Source organism: Impatiens glandulifera, chromosome 8 (assembly GCF_907164915.1).
Source record: "Impatiens glandulifera chromosome 8, dImpGla2.1, whole genome shotgun sequence".
Lineage (NCBI taxonomy): Eukaryota > Viridiplantae > Streptophyta > Magnoliopsida > Ericales > Balsaminaceae > Impatiens > Impatiens glandulifera.
The window spans coordinates 20660505-20670149 of record NC_061869.1 but is presented as its reverse complement, the minus strand read 5'-3'; positions in this window follow the sequence as shown (position 1 = coordinate 20670149).

The window sequence follows — 9645 nt, the reverse complement described above, 5'->3', positions numbered from 1 at the left end:
AGTAATTTTTTAATCTTTATTTTGGTATATGGAAGTAGAACAACATACAAAAATAATAAGGCCTCATGTGATTTAAGATTATATTTTGAAAGAAAAACTAATTTATTTTACATATTTAATCTAGTTTATAGGAAAAAAAAATATTTAAGCTTTTTTAAGATTTGTCAAAATTAGTAAGTATATATACATCCTGAGTTTATTAAAAACCAAATAAGTGTTTAAGTCAAACTGAACAGTTTCAAAAGAGGTTGAACAATTTCAAATTTGTCATGCTTTTGTGGTAGTCATGAAAATTCAAACTCATTAATTTATAATTTTAAGTTTTGTGTTCTATCCCTACTTAAATTAAAATGGTTACTCTTGTTCAATATATCATACACTATTTCAAATACTTATTATTTTAATTTTGTATTTGGATTGGGTTTTAGATACAAAAGTAATAAAAACTAAAATAATTTATTTTTATTTTTGTATCTGGAAATGAATCAAAGCTATGAAAAAACTAAGGTCATATATGATCTAGGATTGTATTTGAAAATCAAATTAGTTTATTGAAAAAATATTTATTTAATAAAAAACATTTATTTATTTTCTTCTTAATTTATTGAAATTATCCAAGTTTGCATCATCTCAACTTTTGAAACCATGTAAGTGTTAAATAATAATTGAACAATGTAAAAGAAGTTTATTATCTTCAACTTTTTGATATAATTTTGTTATAATAGTAAAAAAAACTCAAATTTATTAAACTATAACTTTAAGTAATGCATAACACTAAGATAAATGTGATTCCATTCTTGTTTAATATTTACCATATTCTATTACAAATACTAAATACTTGTTTTTTTTCTTCTAATTTTGTATTTTAATTTGTTTTTATTTATATTGATAAATTTATTTTTATTTTATCTAAAAATGGATAAAGCTACACATACACACGTGCGTGTATATATATTTAAGTTTATATATATATATATATATATATATATATATATATATATATATATATAATATAATAAAAGTATAATTAGTGTCATTACATCACTATCTAAAAAAAAATTAAAAAAAAATTATTATTTATTCAACGTGAGTAATATAAAAATTTCATATATATATAAAAAATGACTATAATAATATGATAATAATATTATATATATATTATATATATATATATATATAAAAGAAAATGACTATAATAATATGATAATAATATCTCAATATTTTAATAATATTCTTAACATAAAAGCAATATATATGAAATCTTTCAAGTTGACAAATAAAAAGTATAAATATTATATTCTTATCTATTTTTTCAACATAAAAGTTTATATATAATAAAATATTATATATATATATATATCAATCTTTTTTATTTCTTTATATATATATATAATTATAAAATTTTATAAATTATTCCATATTTTTATTTAAATAAAAAATAAAAAAGTTATAACTTTATTAAAATATATATATATTATATTTTATCTCTCATAATAAATATTTATATTTATATAATAATTTTTCTCTTACTTTATTTTATTTTATATAATATATATAAAATAATATTACAAATTATATAAAACTTAATTTTTATATATATATTCACTTTTATTTATATTTTTTACTTAATTTTATTATACATAAAAATTTATATAATATATAATAAGATTTTTTACTTATAAATTATTTATTAGTTCACCAACATTAAATCACATAAAATATATAATTTTTCTCCTTATTTATTTATATATAATTAATATTTTCTCATTATATATATATATATATATATTCTCTCATTGTCAAAATATATATAAACAAAAATTATATATATTATTTTCGTTTTTTCATTTATTTTTATTTATATAATAATTTTAATTTTTTTTAATATATATATATATAATATTTTTATAAATTATATTTCCAAATTAATTTAATTTTTATAATTATATATTTCTATATTCTCTCACCTTAATAATTTATATATTTTTTCAAATTTATTTACTTATTAATAAATAAGAAATTTTATATTTATATATATAATATATAATATGCTATTTTTTAAAAATGGCTTTCTTTTTTAAATTAAATTATATTTAATCTTCTCTTTATTTTATATATATATCCTCCCTGTATTTATATATATATATATATATATATATATATATATATTTATTTGTATTTAATGAAAATCCAAACTCATTAATTTATAATTTTAAGTTTTGTGTTCTACCCTACTTAAATTAAAATGTCCACTCTTGTTCAATATATCATACACAATTTCAAATACTTATTATTTTAATTTTGTATTTTGATTGGGTTTTAGATACAAAAGTAATAAAAACTAAAATAATTTATTTTTATTTTTGTATCTGGAAATGAATCAAAGCTATGAAAACTAAGGTCATATATGATCTAGGATTGTATTTGAAACTCAAACTAGTTTATTGAAAAAAAGATTTATTTAATAAAAAATATTTATTTATTTTCTTCTTAATTTAATGAAATTAACGAATCATTGGTCCTCGACTTTTGAAACTAGGTGTTAAATAATAATTGAACAATTTAAAAGAAGTTTATAATCTTCAACTTTTTGATATAATTTTTGTTATAATAGTAAAAAAAACCCTCAAATTCATTAAATTATAACTTAAAATGCATAATACTAAGATAAATGTGATTCCATTCTTGTTTAATATACCATATTCTATTATAAATACTTGTTTTTTTTTCTAATTTTGTATTTTAATTTTTTTTTCTAATTTTGTATTTTAATTTGTTTTTATATATATTGATAAATTTATTTTTATTTTATCTAAAAATGAATAAAGCTACCAAACGTGTGTATATATATATTTAAGTTTTTAATTTTAATATATATATATATATATGGGAGAAAATGAGTGTATAATTAGTGTCACTAAAGCGAGTAATATAAAATTTTCATATATATATATATAAAAATTACTATAATAATATAGTAATAATATTATATATATATATATATATATATAAAAATGACTATAATAATATGGTAATAATATCTCTATGTTTTAATAAATATCTATGAAATCTTTCAAATACATATTATGGTTGACAAATAAAAAGTATATATATTATATTCTTATCTATTTTTCAACATAAAAGTTTATATATAAAATAATATTTTATATAAATATATATATATATATATATATAATTATTCCATATTTTTATTTAAATAAAAAATAAAAAAGTTATAACTTTATTAAAATATATATATATATTATATTTTATCTCTCATAATAAATATTTGTATTTATATAATAATTTTTCTTTTCTTTTATATAATATATATAAAATAATATTACAAATTATATAAAACTTAATTTATATATATATATATATATATATACACACTTTTGTTTATATTTTACTTAATTTTATTATACATAAAAATTTATATAATATATAATAAGATTTTTTACTTATAAATTATTTATTAGTTCACCAACATTAAATCACATAAAATATATAATTTTTCTCCTTATTTATTTATATATAGTTAATATTTTCTCATAATATATATATATATATATATTCTTTAATTATCAAAATATATATATAAACAAAAATTATATATATTATTTTAGTTTTTTCATTTATTTTTATTTATATAATAAATTTAAATTTTTTTAATATATATATAATATTTTTATAAGTTATATTTCCATATTGATTTAATTTTTATAATTATATATTTCTATATTCTGTCACCTTATTAATTTATATAATTTTAAAATTTATTTACTTATTAAAAAATAAGAAATTTTATATTTATATATAAATATGCTATTTTTTTTAAATCGCTCTCTTTTTTAAATTAAATTATATTTAATCTTCTCTTTACTCTCTCTTCGACAAATAAGCCGAGCCTAGCTCAAGCTTGTTGGAGCTCGAGCTCGATTCGATTAAGTATTTATTAGCTCGACTTGAATTCTCGAACGAGCTTATAAATTTGAGCTCGAGTATTATATTACCCAAAAGCTCGACTCGAAAGCTTGAACCAAAATTGAATTATATATAATAAATTAATTTTTTTTTATATTTTTTAATATTATATATATTATATACTTTTATTATATATAATATATTAACATTTTTTTTATCTTTTTTAATATTATATACAATATACTCATTATTACTTTAGTATTTACTTTTATTATATATATAATATATTAATATATTTTTTTATGTTTTTAATATTATATATAACATATTAGTTATTATATCTATAATATTTATTTTTATTATATATAATATATTAATATTTATTTATTTCTTTCTTTCATTATTATTTATAATATACTTTTATTATATATATAATATATTAATCTTTTTTTATCATTAACTCTATCTATATAAACATAAATATATAAGTTTCTCATAATTCATGAAGAAATTATCTAAAAGCAAAAACAATAACTATAAAATAAGTTAAAATAAATTTAATTATCAATTGTAAATTAATGAGACGTGAAGATTGAAGATTGAAGATGTGAAGATGTGAAGATTGAAGATTGAAGATTGAAGAAAGAAAAAGAAAAAGAAGAGAAATTGTGAAAACTAATCTTCTTCAATAAATATTCATTTATTGTGTTTTATAACTTATTTTTATTTTTGTAATAATTATTCTAATACTATTTATTAATGATTTGTTTAATAATGACTTATTTAATAATAATTTATTTGTTTTTTTTAAATGTATTAACATTTATGTTGGTAAAATTATTTCTTAAAAATGTTTAAAATTATTTTTACAACATGATTTACATTAATAATTTATTTATTTATATTTTTTTTAATATAATTAGGCAAATGTTTTACAGACAGTTTGTTTGCAATAATTTCATATATCTTAATAATAAATATAATAATTTCATAACATATTTTACTATACATAAAAATGTATATATTTTAATTATCCGCAATTAATTTACAAACTTCTTTTTGCAATCATTTATAAATAATATATATTTTTTAATAATTTATGCATTTAATTTACTGCTATATATTTTATAATATATATAATTTATTTCTTAAATTTTAACAATAACTTTAGTAATTTAATCTACAACCTGATTTGTAATAACTTTATAGTCTATATTTAAGATTTTTCTCAATTAATTTATTAATCAGTACTAGTACTACAGTATCTTTTGCAAATCATATAAATGTATTCATAAAATTTTATCAATTACTTTAACTATTTATTCAGTAATATAGTTGGCCATCAATATATATTTGTAAGGATTTAAATAATTAATTATTGCAATATACTTTGTAATATATATAAAATTAATATATTTAATTAAATTATAAATTTAAAAATATTTACAATTAGTTTACCAATTTGTACTTCTAATATATTTTGCAAATAATATGTTTGGTTCACAATTATCAAAAATGATTTAGTATAACATATTTTTGTGATCTTTATAAATTTATTTATAAAAATTTATCAATACTTTTAAACATATATTATACAGCATAATTGGTATAATTTTAAAGTTTATACTTTTAGATTCCACAGAATATTTCTCAAAATCTTTTGCAATTAATATATATATTTTATAATTCTTATTTATAATATTTAGTGCAACATATTTTTTTGTAACTTATACAAAATTTATTTATAAATTTTACTAATATCGACATTTCTTAATATATTGTGGGATTGTAGTTTTCAATATTTAGATGACATATTTCTAATTTACGGAGTTAATTTACTAATTCGTTTGACATCTTTTGCAATTAATTTTTTTATAATTCCCACAAATAATTCAATATTTAAAAAAAAATATATTTATAAAATTTAATCAATATATTTACTAATTTGTGTGTAAAGATTATTTTTTATTTTAATTTATTCTAATTATTTAATTTTATGTTAAATATTTATTTATATTTAAATGTTCCTATATATATATATAATAATAATAATAATTTATATAAAATTATATTTTTAACCTTCAGGAATTCCCTTATGTAGCTTAGCACGTGTTGGAACGACACATGACAAGACATGAAATTACGGGGTGACTCAAGGTTCAATGCGTTTCAACTTTGGTTTACGTTTCAGACATCTTTTTAAAATAAAATATTATTTTAAATGATTTTGAAAGTATCTTTAAACTTTTAAAATTAATTAGGTAAAAATAATTAATTTTATTCAAATTTTAATAATTTAGGGATTTGACTTGAAATCCAGTTTAAACTAATTAAACATAATTAATTTAAAAAAATATTATTTATTTGAAAACAGAGTCGCAAAATAATTTTAGAAAAATCAGTAAAAATACGTGTATACATACTTTATACTAGAGTTTCTAAGACCATCTTCCCATTATGCGTGCCCTTTTCTCCTCCAACCGGACTCCATTCGCAAGCTCATTTTGCGTTCATTCCCCCATTTAAAATGACCCTTAATCTATTTTTTTTATATAATCTTAAATATGCAAATTTATTCTTTAACTTTTTTTTTTTACTTTTAAGATCAAAATTATAATATTTTTTAAATATATAATTAAATTATTAAATTATATAATTTATCTAATTTATTTTATATTTTATAAATTTATATTTTATGTTACGAATAAAAATAGAAATTTTTTATTTTTTATTAATAATATTTGTTTTAATATAGTATTTTTTGTTTATTTAAATGTATTATAAAATTATTTGGTTTATTAAATTATTTGGTTGAATATGAATTATTGATACTTAATAAATTTTATTTTTATTTTATTAAATGAATAAAAAAATATTGTAGTTAAATATGTAAAGTTGATAAATATATAGATAATATTAACAAGGTTAAAAAGTTAATGTAAGAAAAGAATATTTTAAGAATATTCTTTTGAATTTGAAAATGAATTTTTTGGTTGGAGAAGAATTACTGTTTAATGTGAAATAGGTTTGTGGGTTGGAGATGGTTTAAGACCATTTCCAACCGAACCCCAAACTCCAAACCCATACCTAAATCCATATTTTTCCTCCAATCGAACTCCAAACCCAAAATGGGATTTTCCTATTTTACTATAGCCAATCTCAAAGCTTTTATTTTTTATTTTTTAATTTAACCCCTAGACTTAATTTATGTACATTTTATAAATTAAACTTATTATATAATTTGTTATTTTAATTTATTTATATAATATTTTTTATATAACATAAATTTATAATAATGTTAAAAAAGTTATAATAGTGTTAAAAAAATTATAATAATGTTAAAAAAATTATAATAATGTTCATAAGATAATTATAATAATGTTAAAAAATTATAATAATGAACAATATTTAATGATATTTTTTTTTTTAATAATGTTTGTTTTATTATTATTTTGCACAATGTTTTTTTATAATGTTTATTTTGTGTATTATCTTATTTTATTTTGTATTTAAATATAATTATAAATTATAAAAATTAAAAAATACATTACAATAATACACAAAAATACGCATAATTTTTATTTTGAAAATTTATCTTCTTTTTATTTGTACGAATAATTTTTATTTTAATTTCAGGTGTATATTTTTTAGTACGTGTATTGTAAATTTTGAATCTTTAATGAATCTTTATAATTAATTTACAATCAAATTTAAAATAATGGATTAATATTAAAATATTGTGGTGTAATTTATAACAATATAAAATATATGGGGTAATATTAAAAAGTTATAAGAGTTGATGTAAGGAAGAATATTATAAGAATATTTTTTTGGGTTTTAGAATGAGTTTTTCGGTTGGAAAAAAATTACTGGTTGATGTGACATTTACACCAAAATGAGTTTAAAAATTAGTTTTCGGTTGGAGATGGTCTAAGGGGTTCATCTTTTAGTTACGTTCGGGAAAGAACTTTCACGCTATGTCTTTTGCGCCCGTCAAATGACGGTTTTATTCATAAAGTAAAAGTCTGGCTATCAATAGTTTTATTTATAACATTTATTTATTTTAATTAGTAGTTTCCTAAATAAAGATATGTTTATATTACGTAAATAATTATACAAAATTATTTAAAAGGGCGTACCTGCGATTGCGTTGATATAAGATTGAGTGATAACCCTAAAAAAATTAAAAAAAAAACTATTAAAATTTTAAAATAAATTCCAAACGGGGTCTTAGTCAAAATATTTGTTTGGGAAATATCTCAAAAATATCAAATATCATTTCTGACCTTTTGGAATATTTGAAAATGGATTGGGTCTCCAAAATTACAAAAATAATTTTGAATTTTAAAAAGTGGAACCAAACAGGCATCTACTAAAGTCCTAAGGCTTGGGTCCGTTTTTGTTGATATAGGCTCGGACGGGCTCGGTCTAGACCGAGGTGGTCTAGATCGGGGTTCGGGATGCTCGGTTAAGAGACCGAAGGGTTCGGTCTTGGGGTTTAGGAGACTCGGTCATGAACTTAGGTTGTTCAGTCCTAAGTCTAGGAGGCTCGGTCCCAGGTTTAGCTTCCTCGATCTTGGACCTAGGAGTCTCGGTCCTAGGTCAGACCTTTCGGTCCTATGTTAGAATCCTTGGTCGGATTCCTCAGTCCTTTCTCAAGAACACTAGTCCTAAGTCTCGATCCTAACTCAAGAACAATGGTCATTGGTCTCGGTCCTAGATCAATTTTCTCAGTCCTTGGTCTCGGTCAAGACCGAGAGTTCTCGGTCCTATTTCTCGATCCCAGTTCTACAAGACTCGGTCGTCGGGGACCGAGTGTTCTTCATTTGATATGAAAAATTGCAGGTTTGTATCTTTTGATACAAATCATCAAATCATGATCTACAAGTTAGATAAATGCTTTCAATTGTTAATGTGTTGTGTAATTCATTTGTTTCAGACTATTGCGAACTAAATTTTTCTAGGCTTGTCTAGGAAAATACATAAACTCATTTGTTTCTTTTTTTTTCCTTTTTGAGAATTTTTAATTAAATAACGTTAAGTCGTTTTTCCTAAAAAAAAAGTTGCAAACAACTCATATGAATCTAGGGATCATAACTCCTAACCCTAAACACGATCAATCGAACTCTATAACAATTGATTTCTCAAAATCGTTTTTAGGGCAAAATTTGAGAACTTTTGATTTAGGTTATCTCATGGTCTAATTCTTGTTCAAAGTCAAACACAACAAAAATAAGAACATCATACACGCTCTGTAACAAATTTTAAAACTGAAATTCAAACTTATTTTTTTTAAATTTCAGTTGGATCAAACATGATCGGGATGTTGTTATTATGATTTGGAAATCATCCTAACATGTTAGACAACTATTTGAATCAAAATTTTAAATCCAAAAAGCTCAAGAACACGATTTTCAAAATTTCCAGACTTTCAAATCAAATTTGGGTTTTTTCAATTTAGGTTGAATTGATTAAATCTCTTTCGACAGAAAACTTATAAAGCATTTAGGGATTGGTTTCAAACAAATAAAGCATAAAATTGAACCCTAAATATGATCAATCCGATCAAACTTTTAAAAATCAAAATTCAAATCACAAATTGAATTAAAGTAGGTCTGAAAGCTTACTAACGATTGGAGAACACTCCAATGATGTGTAGAAGCTTTCCCAAGCCTTGGATAGAAGCTTTGATCGCCGGAGAAGATTTTACAAAAGTCT